The sequence below is a fragment of the Pogona vitticeps genome, chromosome 2, assembly GCF_051106095.1.
Source record: "Pogona vitticeps strain Pit_001003342236 chromosome 2, PviZW2.1, whole genome shotgun sequence".
In the NCBI taxonomy this organism is placed as follows: domain Eukaryota; kingdom Metazoa; phylum Chordata; class Lepidosauria; order Squamata; family Agamidae; genus Pogona; species Pogona vitticeps.
This window is the reverse complement of record NC_135784.1, coordinates 248,787,393-248,811,982: the sequence shown is the minus strand read 5'-3', so window position 1 is coordinate 248,811,982 and position 24,590 is coordinate 248,787,393. Positions and strand designations below refer to the sequence as shown.

General features: G+C 42.4%; 1 long non-coding RNA gene across 1 annotated transcript; it reads left to right on the top strand.

The window, feature by feature from the left end:
• The first annotated feature begins 3,691 nt into the window (after positions 1-3,691).
• LOC140704900 (uncharacterized) lies at positions 3,692-4,867 on the top strand. Its single transcript, XR_012084384.2, has 2 exons — positions 3,692-3,828; positions 4,283-4,867. It is a non-coding gene; the product is annotated as an uncharacterized LOC140704900 (long non-coding RNA).
• The last annotated feature ends 19,723 nt before the right edge of the window (positions 4,868-24,590 follow it).

The following is a 24,590-nucleotide window of genomic DNA, read 5'->3' as shown; positions in this document are numbered from 1 at the left end:
GATGAGTCACAAGTTCCTATGATTTTAGTGGCTAGTCTAGCCCATTATTTTCAATGGAATTACAGTCTTATCTTAAACATATTTAAGTAAAAGCAAACTCCATGAGATGCAGAACTTAATTCGAAGTGAATAAGGTTGAGTAAAGATTAATCACTTCAGTGTGATTCAGGATTACACTGTAAATGGCTGAAAACTTGTTGGTGCAACTTCGCCACATAAATGTGAGAATGTCATTTTAATTCTTCTGAGGTTTCCAAATGCTTCCCCATGGCAAAAAGCATCCCTAGGGAGCATCAGAACCAGAAAAAAAAAGGGGGGGGAATAGGAATTTAAATGACTTTTTTAAAAATTAAGACTAACATTACCAGGTGATGACTTCATCACCATATACGCCCAGTGGAGTTATGCAATAGGATTCCGCTGAAGTTTATATTATATTTTTGAAACAGAGAATAAATGTGTGTGTTCCCTTAATTGTGCATAAATTTATTTAAAATATTTTTACCCTGCCTTTCTCCTTTAAAAGGTCCCATGGCAGCTCACAGAACTGAAAGACAATATCTAAAGCTAAAAATAAGTATACAGTGGTGCCTTGCAAGACGAATGCCTCGCGGGACAAAAAACCCGCAAGACGATTGGTTTTTGCGATCGCTATGGTGCCTCGCAAGATGGTTTCTTCTATGACCATGCTTCGCAAGACTTTCTTTTCGAGACCGATGCCTCGGAAGATGAATAAATTTCATTCGTCTTGTGCGGTTCCCATAGGGAAGATGATTTTTTTGCAAGACAGCGCTTCTGGTGGAATGAATTACATTCGTCTTGTGAGGCACCACTGTACAAGTATTTAAAAGGATGAAACAAATACCACTCTGAGAAAAGTAAACAAAAGCAATATTCAGAATATATTTAAAGCAATAATGTATAACAATCCATTTAATAATCCCATTCAGGCAGCCAGGCACTGACAGAAAGCTTGCCTGAAGATAATTGTCTTTGCTTGCAGAAGGACAGCAAAGATGAGGCCAATTTGGCCTCCTGTGAGACAGAGTTCCAAAGTCTGGGAGCAATCATAGAGAAGGCCCTCTCCTGTGTCCCCACCAAACACAGTGGTGAAGGTGATGGGACCAAGAGGAAGGCCTCTCCTGATGGTCTTAACACATGAGCAGGCTCGTAATAGGAGACATCATCTTTGAGATGGCTTGGGCACAAGCTATTTAGGCCTTTGTAGGTTAGAACCAACACTTTGAACTGTGCCCAGAAACAGATCAGTAGCCAGGGATCATGTGGGGGTTAAATGTAACCAGCCCCAGTCATCAATCTGGCTGCTTCATTTTGGACCCACTGAAGTTTCCTTAGGCAGCCCCACAACAGAGCCCATTACAGTAATCCAGCTGGCATGTAACTAAGGCATGTGTCACCATGGCCAGCTCAGACCTCTCTAGGAATGGGCACAGCTGGTGCACTAGTTTTAACTGAATCCTGGAGCTCCCCCAAAAGCTGTACATCTGTATTTTCAGAGGACGTAATCCCATCCAGCACAGGCTGCATCCCTATTTCTTCATCTGCCTTTTGATAGACCAGGAGCACTTCTGTCTTGTCTAGATTGAGTTTCAGTGTATTCACTCTCATCCAGCCCATAAGTGATACCAGGCATGGATCTAGGTACGAAACAGCTTCCTTGGATTTAGATGGCAAGGAGAGATGGAGTTGGGTGTCATCCACATAGTGATGACACCAAACCATAAAATTCCAGACAGAGTCTTCCATCGGTTTCATGTAGATGTTAAATATCATAGAAGAAAAACAGAGAATCCTGAGGGACCCTGCAGGCCAGCAGCCATGGTGTTGAACAGGAATCCCTCAGCACCACTTTCTGAGTTCTCTCCTCTAAGAAGGACCGGAGCCACCGTAGAACAGTGCCTCCAAGTCCCATTATGGATTCATAGTCTGCGATCCACAGTTTCTTTACTCAAGGGTCACCTTGTTAAAAGACAGGAGTGCTTTTATGTGGTATAGATTGTTTATTTATTTTTATTTATTCGTTTTTTACCCCGCCCCTCTAGACAACATCTACTCGGGGCGGCTTACATAAGTTAAAACACATTAAAACAGCATACAGTATAAGTAACATATAATACAAGATGGCAAAAGTCAAGAAACAAGAGGGGAAAAAAGAAAAAGAAAAAATTACTTAGTTGACTGAGGGGAAGGCCTGTTTGAATAACCAGGTTTTTAGTTGAGTTTTGGAAACACCCAGTGAGGGTGCCAGCCGAATTTCAGTGGGGAGTGTGTTCCACAGCCGAGGGGCGACCGCCGAGAAGGCCCGGTTTCTTGTTTTCTCCTTCCGGGCCTCCCTCGGCATCAGTCCCCTCAGCCACCACTGCTGGCTTTGTCGGATGATTCGGGTAGACCTGGGCGGGAGGAGGCGATCTGCCAAATATTGAGGTCCCAAACCGTTTAGGGCTTTATATGTGATCATTAACACTTTGAAGTCGATGCGGAAACAACAGGTAACCAGTGCAGTGCAGCCAGAGTGGGGGAGATATGCTGAAATTTTCTCACCCCACTAATAAGCCTAGCTGCTGCATTCTGGACCATCTGAAGCTTCCACATCAGCCTCAAAGGCAGCCCCACGTAGAGTGCATTACAATGGTCCAATCTCAAGATTACAGGCGCATGGACTAGAGTAGTGAGGGGGCCCCGATCAAGATATGGCCGCAGCTAGGCAATCTGCCATAGATGAAAATAGGCGGAATGGACCACGGACGCCACCTGGGTTTCCATGGTGAGCGCCAGGTCCAGATGTATCCCCAAGCTGCAGACCTCACTCTTTGTGGCAAGGGTCATCCCTCCAAAAGGGAGGGAGTCACCTATGCCACTGACGGGAGGGCCACCCACCCTCAAGACCTCCGTCTTGTCCGGGTTCACTGTTGGAGTGCAGCTCTCATTATCCTACCCTGCATAGCTGATAAGCCAGGATGATGAGAGCTATAGAGTTCCAGGTTGCCCACCTTCAGCTCAAGTTTTGAAGAGGAACAAAATCAGAAACTTGTTACTAGTTGATAAAAGCGATGAATTTAATGGGTAATTTAGGCATACTTTGAACAGCTACAGAATCCTGAAGGAAGTGTCCATCTCAAAAAAAAAAAAAGTTCCGCAAAGTATTAAAGCTTTATCTCCCTTGCCGCAAGAGCAAAGGGTTGAAACTGAAAAGCCTCAAAAGGCCAATTGTGTTGTTTGTTTCTTTTTAATGAGTACTCAGGAGAATACTGTGAACATTTGCAGGTAAGAGTTTGTGTCTCACTTTAAAGAAGCAGAACCCCCAAAGTGTGGAACATTGATCCCCAAATAATTCTTTTACAGTAGAAACTTTTGAATGTCAACACAGACCTGACTGAGTTTGAAAAGCTACAGGAGAGAAGTAGGAAATTCTTAATTGTCAAAAATTACTTCCTGCTGGTGATACGCTTTCCCTTCTCAGGCGTAAGATACACAACAGGATTTCAGCCATTAAAGCTGTAGAGGAAGCAATATTTTACTCAGTCAGCCTATTGGTTCATCTAGTTCAGTATTTACGCTGAGCAGTATATTGGCTTTCCAAGAGTCAGATAGAGGGCTTGCCCTGGATTTAAAGCACGTACATTGTCACTGAACTGTTTCACCTCTGTGTATTTATTTTCTGTCTTTGTTTAGCAATCAGCCAGCTGCTCTCAATGTGGTATGGACTGATGCCTCTGCTATTGTGCAACATCCAGCTAATTCAGCGCAACTCTGCAGTGTTGATCTTTGTACAGTTGCAGTCCTGCTTTTCTGCAGAAAGCTGCTTTGGTATGTTTATTTTTCTAAATTAAAAATTAAACCCGTGTTGATAAGAATCTACCATTTTATTACCCAATAACCTTGTAAGTTAGTTTTATTATTTAGCTTGGGTCCAGAGAAATGCCAGTTGAAGGGTGTTAGCAGAAGATTATTACTAACACACCCCTCCCCATAAGAATACATCACATTACAGGACAACTAATTATAACTGGGTGGCATGGAGGAGAAAGTGGGAGGCTTGCTGGGCATTGGGTAAGGGGACTAATTTTTCATTTTCTGTAAGGTGCAAAACAGGGGTAACCCAGTCTAGTGTAGCGGATTAAGGGATGGGCTCAGGGGACCAGGGTTTGAATGCCCACTCAGCCATGGAGACTGACGGGGAGTTGGTTGGGCTGATAAAATCATCCCTTAAATATCTCACTGATATTGAATTTATGTTTATGTTCTCTACTTTTTGTTCCAGAAAAATTAGAAAAGGAGACCTCTTGAGTCTGTGTCAGCCTTTCTCCACCTCCTCTCCTAGATGACACCAGGTTGGGCAGGGTAAAAGCCACCCTATAAACTGAGATTATATTTAATTGCAACAACTGGTGGGATACCCAGTGTGGTACAAGTATAGTGGATAGAGTGATGGACTAGGACTCAAGAAGCCTGGGTTTGACTCCTTGCTCAACCATGGAAACTCACTGAGGGCGTGGAACTGGTAAAGCCACTCCTTAAATATCCTATTCACCTTGAAAGTCCTATTAGAGTCACTATAAGTTGGTTCCGACGTGACAGCACATAACACAAAATACAGAGGCTACTATCTCATCTCGACTAGAAGTGTTTTATTTGTTTATTTTTAGTTATTTAAACATTTATATTCTGCTCTTCTGGTACTTGTGGCAGAAGATGACTTAAGGCAACTAACAATGTTTCACATCACTGAAGGCAAGTTAACAATAATTGAAACTAGTAATAATTATAATATTTCCAAAATAGCCGCCTAAGAGTGGTCTGGTGGGCCAAATAGGCAGGGTATAAATCAAATAAATAAATAAATAAATAAATAAATAAATAAAATAGCAACAGTGTAATAAGAGCAGTAGCAGCTAAAGACACAGGACGAAACTTATGATTGTACATTAAATGTTTCCGACAATGTTTGTTTTTATCTGAATATTAATAGTGCCCAATAATAAATGTAAGAAGTTTGAATCTTTGAACATTTTTTCTGTGAATCAGTGGATTGCATGGACACGTTTAGTTAGAAGTATGTACCAGTTTTTGCACTCTCAAACACTTTTGAACTGTCATTATACTTAAGCTGTGAACAAATTTTACTTATTTCAGAAACTAGAGATTTTAGAATAGAAGCAACAAATATGTTCCTCTGTGCTTATGAATGCTGAGTGGATAGCTCAGTGGTTTGGGTATCTGTCTGTAAAGCCAGAGTTGGGAATGTGATACCCCATCATACCTTCTATGAGTAGAGCTAGCCTGTACGTGATCCACAATGGCCTTAGAACAGGGGTCTCAAATTCAATTTACCTGGGGGCCGCTGGAGGCAGAGCCTGAGTGAGGCTGGGCTGCATCAGATTTTCCACCAAATGGAGCAAGAGCCCGAGGAAGCCACCCAGGAGTTTCCTTAGCACGGCTGGGGCTCTGAGGAGAAGGAGGAGGGGCGTGTGAGCCCTCGTCGCCGGCCACAACCGCCTCCGGCTCCCTCTTCACTACTAGTAGCAGCAGCAGGACGAAGAAGTGGAGAAGGGAGGGAGCGCCAGCGAGCGCCTAGCTGGGGGGGGAAGGGCACAACATTTTTTAAATTAAAAAACCCTCACAGAATCGCCCTGCCAAAGGAGAAAAGCCCCCATCGGTACCCGTGAATCTAAACAGAATGGGGCAGGCCCCCCACAGGTGCGTGCATACACACGCACACAAACACACATGGAGGTCCGGCAACCTTCCTCTGAGACATCCCTCAAAAAAAGGTGCACCCAGCAGCAACAGCTACCGCCACCATGACAGAAGACCAAACTTTGCGAGGGGAGCCCAGGCAGCCTCCAGAGCCGAAGCGGATGAAGCAGGACGAGGAGGAGGAGGAGGAGGAGGAGGAGGAGGAGGAGGAGGAAGCATATTGTGGGTGCTGAGGCAGCCGCTGGCCAGGCTGGTGCTGGGGGTGCCGAGAGAAAAAGAGAGGCAGAGAGCCGCTTCCCTGGAAGAGGCGGTGGCGGCAGCAGTGGCAGCTGCTGTTGGTGGCTCAGAAGCGCTCTTCGAGGATGGGCCAGGAGCGAGCTCTGCTCTCAGGCATCGCGTGGTGGCGCTTGGGTGCTCGTGGAAAAGGACCAGCAGCACGCCTCGCTTGCCGGCTCTCCCCCAAGACAGCGCCTCTTGCTCCACTTGGCGGAACTGCAGCCTGCCATCCGGAACTGCAGCCTGCCAGCCGGCAGACAGGGGGGGCGGGCTGGCAGGCTGCAGTTCCAGATGGAGGGTGTAAGAGGCGCTGTCTTGGGAGATAGCCAGCGAGGACGTGTGGACACTTTGGGGGGGCAGGCAAGGCAGGGGCCACAAACTATCATCCGGCAGGCTGCAAATGGCCCGCGTGTCGTGTGTTTGAGATCCCTGCCTTAGAAGAAGGCAATGGTAAAGCACTTCTAAGTATTCTCTACCTGGAAAATTCTCTACCTGAAAAGAGTTGCCGTAAGTCAGAATTGACTTGACAGCACAAATTTATTATTTACACTTATGAATAAAATGCCTGTCTAAGACTGAGGTGACCAAGATTCAGATCCCTTCTATGAGATGTTTATTGGGATTCTGTGCAGATTTTTTTTGCGAGGGGGGGAATCCTTATCTTTATTTCTTAATTATTAGTGTATATATCAATCAGATGAGGACTAAGATTTTGGATATATTGTCTTTGAAATGAACCTCTATGTAAGGAAGCCACTCCTCAGGTGCAAAGTAAAACTGTTCTGCACTCTTCCAAAGCTTTATATGGTTATATGAATCCAATATCATATCATCCGTCTATCAAGATTTTTAGCCAACCCAGCAAGTGATAGAAACAAATGCCTTTTATTTTCTAGACTCCTGTTTTCCTGCATAGGAAAAAAGAGATATTATCTTTAAATGGAATTGTTGCTATGGCTGTACTTATTCATTATTTCATTGCCAGTGCTGCAATGTCAATTATTGGGGAGCAGTAACAATTACTTCTGTTCCTTGCATGCCTCTTAAAAAGGAGTATAGGTTTTTAGATTACAGTGGTGCCTCGCTTAACAATGTTAATTGGTTCAAAAAAAACATCGCTATGGGAAAACATCGCTAAGTGAAACACCATGTCCCATAGGAATGCATTGAAAACCGGTTAATCCATTCCAATGGGAACGGATTACTGTCCTTAAGCGAAAATGGCCATAGGAAACATCGCTAAGCGAAACAATGTATCCCCCATTGGAATGCATTGAAGCCTATTCAGTGCATTCCAATGGTTTTGCGATGTCCGTTTTTGCAATTTTAAGTGTGTCTTAAAAGGTTCAAAAACGGTTTTAAATGTTTGGGATTGTTAGTGCACCTTCTAAAACCTTTGCAAACTTAATTTGGCTTTGTTCTGACCCTTTGTTAATTTTTGGTGAATTCCCCCCCCCCATTGGAAAGCATTGAACTGCAGGTTCAATTAACGAAGACTCAGAACAAAGCCAAATTAAGTTTGCACACGTTTTAGAAGGTGCTCTGACGAATCCAAGCATTTAAAATAGTTTCTGAGTCTTCGTTAATTTTTGGTGATTCCCCCCCCCCATTAGAAAGCATTGAACTGCTGGTTTGACAGCTGTCAAACTGACAGTTCAATACTTTCCAATGGGGGGGGAAATTCACCAAAAATTAACGAAGAGTCAGAACAAAGCCAAATTAAGTTTGCAAAGGTTTTAGAAGGTGCACTAATGATCCCAAGCATTTAAAACCGTTTTTGAACCTTTCAAGACACTTTAAAAATAGCGAAAACTGAACATCACTAAGCGAAACAGGGGACCTAAAACTGTCATCGCTAAGCGAGGCAAGGTCCTGAACATCGCTATGCGAATTTTCCCCATAGGGAACATCGCTAAATGGAGTGCAAAATCGCTCCAAAAACCTCATCGCTAAGCGAATACATCATTAAACGAGGCAATCGCTAAGCGAGGCACCACTGTATTTTTAAAAAACTCTATATATGTATAAACATTTTAAACTTAATTGTGTGTTTTGCTTTACATTACTTACCTTTTCAAAGGAGGAATTTGAATCTTGCATATACTGTAGTTCTGTTGTATGCCTTGTGACTACATGAAGACAAGGATTTGTGGCATTCATGTAAGTTTTGTGCAGTACAGGATTAGACTGCATAGTGTACAAGAACAGTCACCAGTTTAGGAAATATTGTTCTTTGTGGTCTCTGTGAATTCACATTAATGGGTTTAATCTGTCCTTGCGCAGAGGTCTCCAGAATATTCTAGAACTCAAACATGCGTTCACTAGGACCACCCCCCCAGCACACGTAGTCCGCCCGTTGAGGTGATTACCTCAGTTCCTTTTTGCTGCCACTGAGGTCTTATCTCTCTGAGCTCTCCGTTCACGCAGTTTGGTTCTTTTTCCAGAGAAAGTATAATTCATCCTGCTTATTTAAGAACAGACTGTTCTTTATTATTTTTTGGTTACTCCTTGTGATTCTTCATCGTGGTCTTCTGTGAATGCACACAAAAGGGTTAAGCCAGCGTCAGCGTGGGTTCCTTCGGAATGTTCCAGAGCTCTGTAGAAAAAGAAACATAGTTTAATACTGCCTATACTTGCTCTGCCCGCCCAAGCCTCAGTTCCATTTCTCCGTCGTGCGAAGTGGTTCCTTTCGGCTTAGCTCTACTAAATCCTTGCTAATGTGAGTTTTTCTATCGAATTTATTGGACTTTCCTTGACCTGGCTTGCATTTGACTACTCTTTTGGCTTACGGACTTGTTTTGGCTGCTTTGGTTTTCTGCCCTTTGCTATTTCTGCGGATCCCTGTTTTCCTGCCATTTTTGCTGGCTCAGCTTCGCTGCTTGCTAGTTTGCCTATGCCCCCCCAACGCTCAGGGCCCTTTAGCCGGTGCGTGGTTTGCTCTGGGAAAATTCCCTATCACGACGGGCACGATACTTGTCTTTTCTGCTTGGGGGAATTGCAGTCATCCCAAAATTGTAAGCATTGCAGCACTTTTACCAAAGCCGCGCTAAAGGCAAGGCGGCAACGTCTGAAATTACATTTGTGGGACTCTGCCCTGTCAGCCTCCAACCCTTCTGCTAAGGAGCTTCCCTCTCCTGCTTCTACCTCCCGTGTTGAGGATATTTCCTAACACCCACCTTCAACTGCTCCTGTTGAGGCATCTGCTGCAAAACCATCTAAAAAATCTTCTACAAAGAAAGCCTCTTCTTCTAAGGCTACTGCTACCTCGAAGCCTGTAAAGCAAACTAAAACCAAGCAGTCAACCAAAACTAAAGAATCCACTCAGCACCTTGTTCCCATCTCTGCATCTGTCCCTTCACCGATTTTGGAAGATTCTTTGAGAGACAAGGACTCTATGTTGGAGGTAGCCCCTCACTTCCTCCCAGACAGTCAGAGCCAAATCTACCCCTTGGCATCCCTTCTCCGATGCCTAGCCAGCTGGTTCACGTTACAGCTAGCTTGGGGTCAGCCCCTTTGAGCCCTGTTTCCACCAGGCGGGCATCATTGGCTCCTTCAGCGTCCCCGGCTCCTTCTCAGCCATCGCCCCCGCGCAAGAAAGCTGAGACGTCGACGTCCAATCGACGTCGATCACCCCGCCAAGACAAAAAAGGAGGAAAGCATTGTCGTTCTCAGCGTTGTCACAGGTCTTCATCAGAGGACTCATCTACCTCGGGGTCGGGGCGCAGAAGGCACAGACGGCGACGTCGGAGGGACTCTTCCACTTCCTCTTCTTCGACGTTGTTAGACCGTCGTCGACGTCGTCACCGCCATGTTAAATACGTCTATGTGTCTTCTTCCTCTGTTTCAACTCCACCACGAAAACATCAACGTCGACACCAAGAAAGCCCTGATAAGCTTCCTCAAGCACCTCCTACAGGAGTTCAAGCGGTGGAGTGCCCTGTTAATGTGCCTTCGACATCGACTGCATTGCCACCAACACAGCACCCTACTCTGGTTCCTCTCGACATCAAACCTCGACGTCAATGAAGGCCTCATGCAGTTTCCTCTGAAGACGAGGCACCCTTTTCTTCTGCGGCCTCTGACTCGGATGCTGAGCAACCTCAGCAGCCAAAGCCTTATGAGTTACCGATGGGAGAAACGGTTGAATCTGACGTGGGTGATCCACATGATTTCTCTCCGTCTGAAGATTTTTCTTCTTATTCTCAAATGCTATCAAGGTTAGCGAAAACCCTCAAGTTACGTATGGATGAGCCCCCCCCCCTCCAGAGGAGGATCTTATATTTGGGGACATTAATAAGGAACGCTCCCCACCTCCTAGCCTGTCTTACTTACCGGTCTTGTTGGGACTTATTAAAGAACTCTGGGACCATCCTTCGGTTGCAGTGCCTTTACCTAAGCGCACTGAGAATATGTACAAAATTAATGGTGATGATGCGAAATTCCTTCTGAAGCATCCAATTCCGAACTCTCTAGTAATTGAAACCAGTTGTACAAAACCTACTGGAAGAGCCCATGTCATCCCAACTAACAAGCAAGGGAAAAATCTGGAGATGATAGGAAGGTGACTTTACTCCCTTAATGCCTTCATTCTTCGGGTGGCTAACTATCAGACCGCACTAGGCGCTTACCAAAAGCAACTATGGTTAAAGATTCTTCCAGGTTTAAAGTTGCTGTCTGAAGATGTTAGGCAGGGGTATCTTAACACCTATGAGGAGGCTCAAACGGTCTCTAAACACCAGAGGATCGCCACTAGACATTCAGTGGAAACGGCTGTTAGGATTCTTGTGTCAGCTGTTACCCTCCGCAGGCATGCATGGCTTCGATCTGTGAACATCCTTGATGCTGTGAAGACTAAGGTAGAGGATTTGCCCTTTGATGCCTCTGGTCTCTTTAATGAAAAGACCGATGGTCATCTTGAGGAGCTGCACAAGGCTAAGAAGACAGCTAAATCTTATTACATTCAGCCTCAGCCCAGATTTAATAGGTATCAATGGAAGAAGTCTACAGTTCAATATAATCAATCTTCTCAACAATACAGGCAATTCAAAGATTCATCCCAAGCTAGATCTTCACAGGGTACTTCTCAAACTCTACTTACCGTGCTCAGGCTTCCCAGTGACGGCAGTCATATAAACCTCCTGCCAAGAAACACAAGCAATATCTTTGACTCGACAGCAATACTGTCACTCCCCACTCCTGTAACAAGACGACAACCGTTCGTTCAAAATTGTTCCACCATCACAAAAGACTCATGGGTTCTAGACATCATTCAATTGGGCTACGTCTAGAATGTATAGAATATCCTCTTCTAGGTCACGTAGAACACACTTCATTCGACCCTGCTCTAGAGGAGGAGGTTCGGTCACTGTTGAGAAAACACGCTATCCAAAGAGTGCCAAAAATAGACATTTCGAACGGTTTCTACTCTCTTGGATGTGAGACAGGCCCTCACCTTGTTTCGTAAGTCTATGAGGTTATTTGTATCACCTCATCCACCACATAGAGGGGTACAGGTGTCCCCCCCAAACTATTTCACGTTGGATTTTGCAGATGATACGCCTCACTTACCAGCTTGCCCAAAAACCTCTGCCTGCTGATGTTAGGGCTCCCTCCACCAGAACAATGGCTGCCTCCACGGCTTTTCTTTGGGGAGTACCAGTGCCAGATATTTGCAAGGCTGCCAGTTGGTCAACTCCATTGACATTTGCATCCCATTATTGCTTGGATGTACAGGCCAAGGCAGATGCGGCTTTCGGTCGTGCAGTCTTGTCTTCGGTCTTGCCATGATGTCGCTCCACCTGTAAGGTGAGCTTGTTAATCACCCATTAGTGTGTTTGAGCTCTAGAATATTCCAGAGACCTCTACGCAAGTGCAGATTAAACCCATTAGTGTGAATTCACAGATGACCTCTTGAAGAACCAGAGTTACAGGTAAGTAACCTCTCTGTCTGCCAGTTTGAAACCTGAGTTAAGGCTATCTCATGATGGCTGAAGCTCCTCAGAGCTTAAAAAGTCACAAGCTAAGGCAGATGTGGCCCATGAAAAAGCATGGTTCAGACTCCAGGAGGTTCCTTGGAAGACAGTAAAGGGCCATACTCTTCATAAGACAGTACATGGATCATGCTTCTCTGGGTCCAGGTACTCAATGCTTCTCTAGATTTCAGCCTCAGAAAGCAAGGAAAAGTGTGAATGCTTGAGGGGTACCGTAAGTTGTAAGCCAGCACATTTTTTTCATTGTCTAACAGTTATGGTTTCAGAACATGCCTGTTATGATATTAGCTTTAGCATCCAGTCTTCTGGTTTTTCAGAGCTTGAGGTGGTCTGATTTGGCGGATAATTTAAATCCTTTTTCCCCTTGGGTTTTGAAAAACCAACCGTATAATTCCAGTTCTCTGCAAAATATCCCCCCAAAAATACATAAAGGCAAACAAGCCATTCACACACAGACACAGACACAGACACACAGACGGGAATGTCAAAAGGCCCTTGAGATACAGACACACAAGCCACCCATGGAAGTGGATCCCTGGTTTGTCTGAATGAGTTTGAAATCTTAGTGTCCCTTAATGCAGGGCCTGAGAGTGTTTCAGTTCACCCTCTGTGGGCTATACCCTGCAGTGGCGAGGAAATCAGCCATTTGTGCACTGGAGCTATTGGCCCCCAGAGGCTTCAAGTGCATCTCTTAGCTGGTGAAGTCACCAAATGTGGTTCTTCTGTCTCCAACACTTCTTCTGCATTGGGGTTTGCTCCCTTGCCTTGCAGAATGGCTCAATCAGGAAGAAGATAGGGGCTCTTCCAAGGGCATATTACAACAGGTCCATACAGGCACTGTAAGTACTCCAACCCTGCCTGCTGTAGAATGATGGCCCTCCCCAGACTCCTTTTTGCTCTGGGCCTCTGAGTCTATCTCTTCTCCTTTTACCTTTTTGTCCCTGCCCATTTCTCACATCACCCGCTCTGCTGAAACCCACCACCCCAGGTGACTCAGATTTAATAATAATAATAATAATAATAATAATAATAATAATAATAATAATAATAATAATAATAATAATAATAATAATAATAATAATAATAATAATAATAATAATAATAATAATAATAAATTTATTGTCATTGTAAGTATATACACATACAACGAAATTCGCAGACACCCAGAGACCAGACACATGCACACACATAAAATTCCCCAAACACTCCCCACCCACTAAAAGTCCCCCACTAAAAATACAAACATCTACACCGCAGGCCAAGTAACACAGTCCAACTAATTATTCACTACTGGTGGTCTTTAAGCTCATTATTAATTACAATTATAGCTCTGGGATAAAAACTATTGAGAAAACGTGTGGTCCGAGTCTTAATTGTTCTATATCTTCTGCCAGATGGTAACAGTTCAAAAAAGTTATAAGCAGGATGGGAAGAGTCTCTCAGGATGCTGTGTGACTTCCTCAGACAGCGGGATGTGAAGATGTCATCCAGGGTTGGTAGCTGGAGCCCGATGATATTCTGGGCAATTTTAATGGTTCTCTGTAGAGCTTTTTTGTCCGCTACAGAGCTACTCCCAAACCATGCCAGAATGCCATAGGTTAGGACACTCTCAATGGTGCTACGATAGTATTACAGAAGTAAATGTTGAGATAAATTTAACTTGCCAAGCATTCTCAGGAAATACAGCCTCTTCTGTGCCTTCTTCATTAGCATGTTGGCATTTATAGTCCATGAGAGGTCCTCTGAGATGTAAGTGCCCAGAAATTTAAAACTACCAACTCTCTGGGACCTGACTCATGATCAGTTCTTCTTTCGGTACAGAGCACACTTTAGAAGAGGGGCCCCATTGGCCCAACTGTTCTCCCTCTGCGTTTAACGCTGGATGCCTATGTCGGGGCAGGGCATCTGCCCTGCATCGTGGGAGTTGCAAGGGTTGGCTTGGGCAGAGTGTGCCCTTTGGCTCCACCTCAATTATTAGAAAGGCTTATCTGTCCCAACAAACATTTCTATCAGACATTCTCTGCTTTGGGAAATTCTCTTGCTTTCCTTCCTTTATACATCTGTTAAAGGCACGATGCTTTTGGGAGAGGGAGGGATGGCCATCCCAAATAGCACTGCCCTCTAAATAAGGTCACAATGAGGCATGCTGCACATTTCAAAGGAAAAAGCTGCCTTATTTTAGGGGCACATGAAGCTGCCTGATACTTAGTTGTACCATCAATCTCTGTAGCTCAGCATAATCTACACTGTCAGAAGTTCTCCAGCATTTCAAAGAGAGATTTTTTCCAGCTTTACCTGGAGGTGCCAGGGACTGAAATTAAGATTCTTCCTCCTCCTCCTCTTCCTTCCTTCCGCCTCCTCCTCCTCCTCCTCCTCCTCCTCCTTTTCTTTTTTCAGTTCTGTCCTTTACACCTAGAGGTATGGTCCTTCTCAACCAGTTGGCCCCATCCTTATAGACCAGGACCTGTAGCTCAGTTTGCATGTAGAGGGTCCTGCGTTTAGTCCTTCCTGTCTCCAGTTCAGGAACAGATGATAAGGGTTACACTGTCTATAGCCCTAGAGAGCCATTGCAAGTTGGATGTAGATTGAATGGACAAATAGTTTGACCACATACATAGCAGCTTCTAAGAGAACTGAGCCAGTCTTCTAGTAGCGTATTTTTTCATAGATGAAAATAAAGCCACATGGATTTCATTTTTGAACAGTCTTACAGTGCCCTCTGTTGAGTAATTTTTACCAATAATATATTGTCAATGCTAATCAATTACCAGTTTCCAATTTCATTCACTAATACAAATGGGAAGAATTGATTTGTCTAATTTCATTGTTTTTTCAAAAATTGTACAGCAACCAGATTATCCAGATTTCCCAAGATTTTACAAGGGTTCCATTATGTGATTTGTATTTCTTTCTGCTGTTGAGTCTGACAAACATACAAAATGATGATCTATATGGTAAAACATTCATCAATATTTTGACACAAGCCAATTGGTTAAACAAACTAAATGATATTAACTATAATCATAGTGCCACTTAAAATATTTGAGTGGCAGGTGCAGAGAGGATTATGTATTTCTCATCTGTGTGTTGATTTTATGTTCAAAATTATACCCTGTATATGTGTGGTCATAGTTTAAAACAGAGCTGAATTGGACAGAGTTGCTGCCGTCATGTCTCATTCAGCTGAAACAAAAGAAACACAAGGGATATAGAAATACGGACCACCAGTGTGATGTTTTATTAGTGGCCTGTTGTTATTTAGATTTATTTGGAAATAAGATTATCTACTCAGTATTTATTTTATTTATTTTATTTATTCATTCGATTTATACCCCGCCCTCCCTAGACAGCATCTACTTGGGGCAGCTTACCACTATACTGTATGGTATAGCAGACAAGAGTGATGGACTAGGACTCAAGAGACCTGCGTTCACATTTCCGTGGGGGGATGGAACTGATAATACCACTTCTTAAATTTACCTTGAAATCCTTGTTATGGTCACTGTAAGTGGGTTTTATCTTGATCACACGTAACACACACACACAAGGCTATAGGGTTGGAACTTGACTTTCACAAGTGTTTCCTTCTCCATCCTATTTGGCATTACACCTCTAGAACATTTTGATGAAATTTCTTCTTTATGATCTTGTTATATTGACTGCAGCATGGGAAATAATTTTACTGGTTTTAGTATTGCTTTTTCTGGCATAAAGGTAAAGGTAAAGGTTCCCCTTGACAATTTTTGTCCAGTCATGTTCGACTCTAGGGGGCGGTGCTCATCTCCGTTTCCAAGCCATAGAGCCAGCGTTTTGTCCGAAGACAATCTTCCATGGTCACATGGCCAGTGCGACTTAGACACGGAACGCTGTTACCTTCCCACCGAGGTGGTCCCTATTTATCTACTTGCATTTGCATGCTTTCGAATAACCAGTATATATTTTATTTCAGTCAAGAATATAGGGAAACCTCTGTAAACAATGTATATTTTATTTGTCTATGTGGAAATATTTTCATGAGTCTTAATGAATGCTCCTGATCAATAAGAGTTTGCAAAGAAACCTTTCATTCAAATAGCTTCCAGGGCAAGAATTGTGGCTTAAACCAATGATTGCAGAGAAAATAGCCTGGAGACCTTCCAGCTTCCACATACAAACAGCTATTCAAGAGCACTGTTTGTATCGTATATCATTGAGCAGTGAGAATGGAAGATGCTTTTATTATATAATAACTGAGCTGGGATGAGGGCTGGGACATACATTGTACTAACATTTCCAGCTCAAGAGACTGGTTTTGATGAAACACCATAAACCAATCATGCATTGAGGCCTTGCAGGCACAGAAGGACCATCAAACACCTCAGGAAAACTTCATATCTGCCTAATATTAACTTCCTCATGCTCTCTAGAGAACAAAGGATAACAATAGGTTTGGGGTTCAGATCCAGCTCTTCTATTAGGCAGGGTGAAAGGGTCACCTCAGGTGCCAGATGTTGGAAGGAAACAGCAAAGTGCTGGAGGAGAGAACTATGTGCTTTCTTCTAGCTAACTTGCTGCTTTCTGGTGAGCTGTCAAATGGTGGCCCACTATCTGTATATTAGTAAGTTTCAGCTGCTGGTCACTCAGGTTTTTTATGTTGAATGAGGGAGAACAGCATCTTGTTTTTCCTCTCAAGTCGCAAAAAGTTTGTGGCTGGCTCTGGATTGCTCCTGCCATGGAAGGACTTTCCAAATAAACATAGCCACCATGGATGCCTCCCTAATTTATAGTTGAACCTTTGTTTGTCTGTTTGTTTAATTGTTCTTATTCTGTCCTAACATTTATGAGATTGTAGATGGGCAAAACACCCCTGTCTTCTCTCTTTAAAAATGTTTTACACTTTTGCTCAGAAAGTTCCTGTGTGCCCTCTAGGGCAGTGGTCCCCAACCTTGGGCCTCCAGATGTTCTTGGACTTCAACTACCAGAAATCCTGGCCAGCAGAGTTGGTGGCAAAGGCTTCTGGGAGTTGTAGTTCAATAACATCTGGAGGCCCAATGTTGAGGACCATTGCTCTAGGGGACATGGGTGACCATTTTGCCATGTTTTGCCCCCTTCCTCTGAGCCCTCAATTTTATTTATTTATATATTTTAAAAATGGCATGGGAGGGTGTGTTCATAAAAGAAGTATTTGAGGAGAAGGATATGGGAGCAGCCCTTCAGCATCTGGGAGTGAGTTTGTGCAGCTCTATGATGTCTGGAGTTTGCCAGCATCCTGTTGTGGCAGAAAGACAGGTTAGAAACCAGAAATGTAATAAATAATTAACAAATCATCTCCCAAACATACACACACCACTGGATTTTATTTCATAGTAGGCTTTGCTGCTGTGTTAGAGATAAACAACATGGCTTTTATATGGCTCAGTGGAGGCTTTGTAAGGAAATGGAATCACACGCATGTATAAGAAAAACCTTTGGTTTGCTGACTTTTGGATACAGAACCATCACCCCAAATAATATTTGGTATGGTTTACAGGTTACGTTATTAAAATACAACCCTTTTTTGTCAGCTTTTTATTGTAGTCTGCTTTGGGATGGTTTTAATTGCACTGCATTTTAATATATACTTTATCTATATTACTTATATTAAGGGTTGCTATTTTATTGCTTCCATAGCATCAGATGATAGCAAGAAATATGACAGGCATAATCTATGAAGAGTGTTGGCGTGGGTCCAACTCCAAAGGCAGATGTGGCATTTGTCAGATTTGGATAGTGAAACTTCCAAGAGCATTCTGTTAGGGAAAACAAACCTTGGAGCCCAAGATAACAAGTTACACAGAGTCTCTTATCTGGTAGCTTCAAATCCTACTCTTAATAAGCAGAGTAAAGACGCGGACATATGAGAAAAAACACGGAGAGAGATCTGATAAGATTTATAGCATAATATATTAGACGATGTATTAGCATTGGTCAGACATATATACATGGCATTATATACATAGGCATCGATCTCTCAGAGCAACATAACATTCACAGAAGTAAAGTCATGACCACCAGACTCACAAATGAGTGGCAAAGTGCTGTTCTCACTCCACTGCTTAAATAGTGAGAGTGGCCTAACCCTGCAGACATAGCAGCTGAATGTGGTTAACCAGCACTACCTAAGCTTGTTCCAGCTGCATGCCATCAGTCATCCATTGACTTGATGTTTACAGCCATGACTTTGCATTCTCACTACAATATTAAATTTAACCCCTTGTTCACTTAAAGGAACAAATCTTGACAAAGAGGGCTTTCCGAAAGTGGAGTGCCAAAACAGAGGTCCTGTCTTACGACACTCGTCACAAGATGGGCCTCCTCCAGGTGAGGTGTTGCCTCAGATCATCTGGATCCCATGTCATTTAGGGCTTTAGAGATCAGTTCCATCACTCTGAATTCATCTGGGAAACAGGTATGTGCAGCTCCTTGAGAGGTTTTTTTTAATATGCCCCTTGTCATATGTCCCTGTCAGTATTGTGGCCACTGCATTTTATACCAACTATAATTTTCAGATTATCTTGAAGGGCAGTCTCACATAGAATGTCTTACAATAATCCAAACACTAGGGAATGAGTCTCTAGTCTATGCTATTTCTGTCCTCCAACAGCCACAGCTGGTGTATCATGATCTGAGGCAACTCAGGAACAGAGCTAAATCAAGAAGTACCCCCAGACTATGTGCCTGCCCTATCAGGGATTGTGCAGCCCAGTCAAGAGTGGGATGTCTTCAATTTTTGTACAGAAATGTTTGCTGACTCACAGGAACTTTGTAATGTCAGGATTCGCACTGACCTTCATCTGATTATTTATTGCTTTCAAGCACCAAACAAGCACCTGCGGAACTTCACCTGACTTGTGACAAGGAGAATTAAAACTCGGTGCTTACATATTGCCACAAGTTATCTTGTCCTCAGTGCTCCAGTGAGCTTTCCCCTAGGTTTCACAGAGGTAATAAAAAGAATGGGCAACAGAAAAGAGCTCTGTGGAACTGCATTGCACAAAGGCCAAGCACAGGTATCCTAATGCCACTTTCTGGAAACTGTCTTGCAGAAAGGAGCAAAGGTACTGTTTTGCTGTCTCCCCAGCTCTAAAGTGAAACTCCTACGATGCCATGGTGGTTAGTACTGAAAGCCACTAATTTAGCAATAGTCATGTTTCTATGGCCTTATCACTATTAACTCTGAGACCTACTCTACTCACATTCAAACTGTTGTTTCTGTTTGCTTCATCACCCATAACCCCTAGGAGTGTTGGGAAACTGACTGGGCTGTGTTGCAAGAGATGGTGCTTGAAAGAAATAATGTCACTGGCCTTTTCTACATCACAATTCCACAAGGAGACAAGGGCTGGAACATTCCCTGTGAGCACTCAGAAAACCATCAAATTCCACAGGCGGGCCATCCTAACTGGTTGCCCTAACCACGCCGAGGAGACAGCCTCAGTGAGTCTACATATTGCAGGAAATGGACTGTCAATGGGCACTCTTGACTCCAGACCGCACTGCAGTTAGCAAAGACCAAATCTATTCCTTGATCTGTGGATAATGTTAGATTAGTGTTGTGTCGAGACAGACCCATAATTGCTGCCATTAAGACCCAGGTTGCTCCCAAGTCTTCCCCCCAGCATAATTTATTTATTTATTTATTTATTTATTTATTTATTTATTTATTTATTTATTTATTTATTTATTTATTTATTTATTTGATTTATATCCCGCCCATCTGGTCTGGTCGACCACACTCTGGGTGGTCCACTGTTGAGTCACCTGTTTCCAAAGAATTGGTTCCCTAAACGCACTGGAGACGACATCTGCAAGTCTGAGAAAGTGTGTGTCTGGGTAACAGGAGAGAAGATACCACAGCAGGATATTCTTTCTTCATGACGCAGTACTCAGAAACAGAACCAGTAAGGGTGAGCATAAAACCAATATCAAATGTCTCACCAGCCTCTTATTCAGGTAGCGACTTGTATCAACTCTCCGACCTTCACCGAGGAAGCACAATGCAGAATACAGACATATCTTTCCATTTCTGATTGGTGTCTCATGCAGACCCCTTCATTTGAATTTCATTCATCGTGGATAACAGTCTCATTCTCCAAATGGCAACTCTAAATGGTGGCCCTCTTTATTGAATTCACAGGGTTCATTTTGTGTTTCTAGTAAGCTGCACTACTGCTAACTACATTTAGATTCTGAGGATTCTGCCTCTCCTTCTTGTGGAAATTAAACTAAAGTAAACTTGTGAAAAGTTTTCTAAGCTGCCACACTTTGGTGTAACACCCTCTAATAGCATAAGCACTAACTGCCATGCCTGTTATTGTTTTGTTATGTGCTGTCTAGTCAGAACCAATGTACAGTGTATCTGATAGGACTTTCAAAGTAAGTGAGGCATTTAAGGGGTGGCTTTACCAATTCCACTTCCCAAGTGAGCTTCCATGGCTGAGCAAAGATTTGAACCCAAGCCTCCTGAGTCCTAGTCCATCAGTCCAACCACTACACCACGAGTTATTGCACTTAAGTACAATTTCAGTTTTTAGAGTGGCTTTTATCCAACCTGGTGTCATATAGGAGAGCAGCTGGAGAAGGGGTGACACAGAGATTCGAGTTGTCCTCTTCTACTTTTCTGGAACAAAAACCAATGCAATACCATTTTGGCCACACTTATTGTAATTTGGTGCAATGACATACTTTCTTTCTCTAAACTGGAATAGAAACTGGAATGAAGGATTTGGTTTTTACACATATTGTAAAAACAAATTAGAAAAAAAAGCAGTGGTATAAGCGAATTCATTAGCACTGGTTGATACAATTATTCACCAAATTGGCCAGCAGGCGGTAGTAGCGTTAAGCAAATAAATCTATGGTTATTTTACAACACTGGTTTTATAAAATGCAGAGGGCTTGCACACTTTTAATCTACCATTCTGAGTCGATTTGGGCTGATTTACAATATATCATCTCATTACTTAGTTGTATCAAAGTTTATTTAGAAAATCAAGTAATTGCAAATTAAGCCTGCAGTATTATTGTGTATTACAGATATTTCTTTGGTTTACACAATATGATTGTTTAGCTACAGGTATATATTTACAAAATTATTATCTTGCACACTAAATGTAATTGGCAAGAGGAATGCAAAGGGGATTTAATATTCAGAGGATAATTGGCAATTTTATGTCAATTTTTCGAACAGCAAGTATTGTGCCTGTTTTATGGATGACATTCACATTTATCAAACAGAAAAGAAAAGAAAAAGAACAACAACAGACAATTGTTTGTGTTTGGGTGAGAAGTGGTTAACTGAAGGAAAAAAGGAGACAGGTTCTGGGATTTTCCCTTCCTTGGTGTCAGTTTGTGAATACTAGTGAGCACAAGAAGATATCCTGTAGAGACCGTCTTGACTGTTGCTATTGGCGTTGTCAATATTCAGGCTGCTCTTTGCTATGTAACACTTGGCATCATTTTTCCTGCTGGCAATACAGGCACAATATTCTGCAGCAATATGAGGCTATTTCCTGGCATTTTAAATCATGGTTTTGTTGTTGTTGTGTACTGTCAAGTCGCCACCGACTTATGCTGACCATATGAAGGGGAGAGCTCCAAAACGTGCTGTCTTCAACAGCTCTACTCAGTTCTTACAAACTCAAGCCAGTGGATTTCTTGATCCACAGGCTTGAGACCAAATCATCTCATATTTGATCTTCCTCTTTTCCAGCTGTCTTCAACCCTTCCCAACATTACTGTCTTTTCCAGACAATCTTGCCTTCCCAAGGTGTCCTCAAAAAATGGCAGTTTCATCATTTGAGGGATTGGGAGAAAAAGCAGCAAACTCATTTATGACTCTTTGTATGCAAATAATAACAATAACAGAACTGATGGGGATGATCTGGTGTGGGATCATTGTATTCAGTGCTATCCTGATAGCAGCTTGTAAGATACAGAAGAAATGAGTGAGCCTAGAAGAAGAGAAGAGGGGAAACCAAGAAATTATGGGATACTATCCATGTTTCCACAAATCTTTGGCTCAGAACATTTGGCTTATTTGAAGTATATCTAAAGCAGCACAAATACTGAATAATAATCAAGTAATGAGGCAATGGGTCACAAGAATAAATTTGGTTAATAGTTTCCAGTTCCTCTTTACAGATAAAGTTTGAACCAGATCCAAATACTGAATAATATTAAAGTAGCCTAACAGGCACATGAGGCTGATATGCTCTTGCACCACTGAAAATGCTGGACTACCTCACATCATACATATCCAATATGGAGATACAGACTGCTTCCTTTGAGATCAACAAAAATCGTTCCTAATCAAAACTTCATGGATGCCCACTTTTTCATATTAAGGGTTTTGAGAATGCCGAAGAAGCTAACAATAATATTGTCAGGATGCTAGATGTTACAAGTATAGACTCCTGACAGAATTAGCCAAGGCACAAAGGTCAAATATGAGGCACCAGATTAAGATGCATTCATCCTCTTCAGGAATTAATAGTTACCTCCTCAGAAGAAAACTGACAGTCCGAATGTTGATGAGGATGGAGAAGTTTTAGAAGGACAGCTACTGGACAGTAGCATCAATGGAAGGTACACTGCCAAAGGATCTTCCATAGACAAGAACGGTGGCACTCAATTGTGGCTAGTATTGCACAAAAGAATAAACCAGTTCTGAAAACATTATGCCTTGAAAACCTGAGGATAAAGTAATCCAAAACAAAATAAGAGTTAGTGCTGGAAGATAAAACTCCCAAGTGTAAAGTCACTCAGTCAGTTACTGGGGAAGAACTAAAGTTGAGTTCAAATGGTGTTATTCTCTGTGAAGCAACTGAATTAAGCTGAATGAACCTCTAGTCAGTGATATGCACACAGAGCAAAAGGAAAGTCCAATGCTAAGTGACGTATAGAATGGAACATGGAATGTTAGAAATATGGATCAGTGTTAGCGCAAAATTTTTAAACAAGAAATGGAATGTGTAAACATCACAATACTTTTTGTGAGTGAATTAAAGTGGAGTGGAATAAGCCATTTTCAATTAGGCATTTAAAATTATATTAAGTGCTTTATTCTGGAAATTACCAATAAGAAAAGGGATAGCTCCTATAGTACATGTCCATCACTGCATGGAGAAACTGGGTGTGGTATTTGAAAGGGGCCTGATTGTCAGGGGAAAGGCCACTGATGCCTTGACAGCGCCCTGACCAACACACTGAATTGGCCTACTTAGGATTGGATTAGAGCAATCTGATCCCCAAGACCAAAACAACTCCCCACCCTCTTCCTGTATGATGGCACTGCTGAGTGTCCAACTAATGCCTCACTTCAGTGTGACACAGGCCCAGCACATAACTTTGATAAGCCACAAATGGTCCAGGTAATCTCAGCTAATTTCTTCCCTGAAAGACAACATTGGGATTTGAACTCCCTGCCCCTGGCTCTGCAACAAGGTACTCAGACTCACTGAGTTGCACTAGTTCTGTATAGTGACAGATTAGCGTAGAGAATATTAGGGTAAATGAAGAAAAGTGTCAAGCAGAAACTAATTTTTTTTTCTCGTTCTTTGATGAAATTCCTACTTCACAATAGCAGTTTAAATGGTGACACTTCCTTACAAGATTGCTTGAATGTCTAATTAAAAGGTAGAAATTGCATTTCAGTTAGCTGAAGATCTTTCATTTCAAAGAGTTTATAAGTTTAACTTACACACTCAGAAGTAAACTCTTCTGAGTTCAGTTAAGCTCTCTTGGTAATTATCCAAGAGCTTACAGTCATGTTCCATAAACTTAATTGCAAAGTTCTCTATGTATTTTTCTCTGTTCGTTTGTTTTGAATATTTATGTTTTATGAGGAAATGGAGGCATGGCTATTGGAACTCTTAAGTTTTCCTGTGTTCCAAAATTATAGTAGCATGAGAATACAGAGATATTATTGTGCAACAGAGAAAATCAGCATTCTAGAAGGCAATTCTAAAAATTATAACTTTGAAACTGGACTTTATATCAGCCCCAGCTTTGGCACAGATGCAACAGACAGGTTGACATGGTAGGATAGGCTCAGTTTACTCATTTTTGCTCTAGTGAGAGTTCAGACTTGACTTGATTGAGCACCCACTTTTGTGCTTTTCTGGCTATCTGTAGCATCTGTATGGCTCTCCTCCAACACCACAATTCAAATGCGTTGGTTTTTGTCCCTGTCTTTCTTCCCTATCTTTCTTTTGCACAGTATTGATTTTGACCTTGATTTACAATGATAATATTTATTTATTTATTTATTTATTTATTTATTTATTTATTTATTTATTTATTTATTTATTTATTGTATTTGTACCCTGCCCATCTAGTCAATAGACTAGTCTGGGCGGCTCACAGAGTAGTCTATTATTATTGTTAACTCCCAGCACTCCATTTTTGTAATTTTAAAAGGTAAGGACATGTCTTTTGAAAACATGCATACAACATTTTCCTAGAGCTTCTAGTTTGATATAGCTTTTTTTCCTCAGCTTACTTAACTCAAGGAAGGGGTCTGGAAATTGGAAGTCTGCATTTTACAGAGTGGACATGGCAACATTAGTTTACTTGAGAAATGAACGT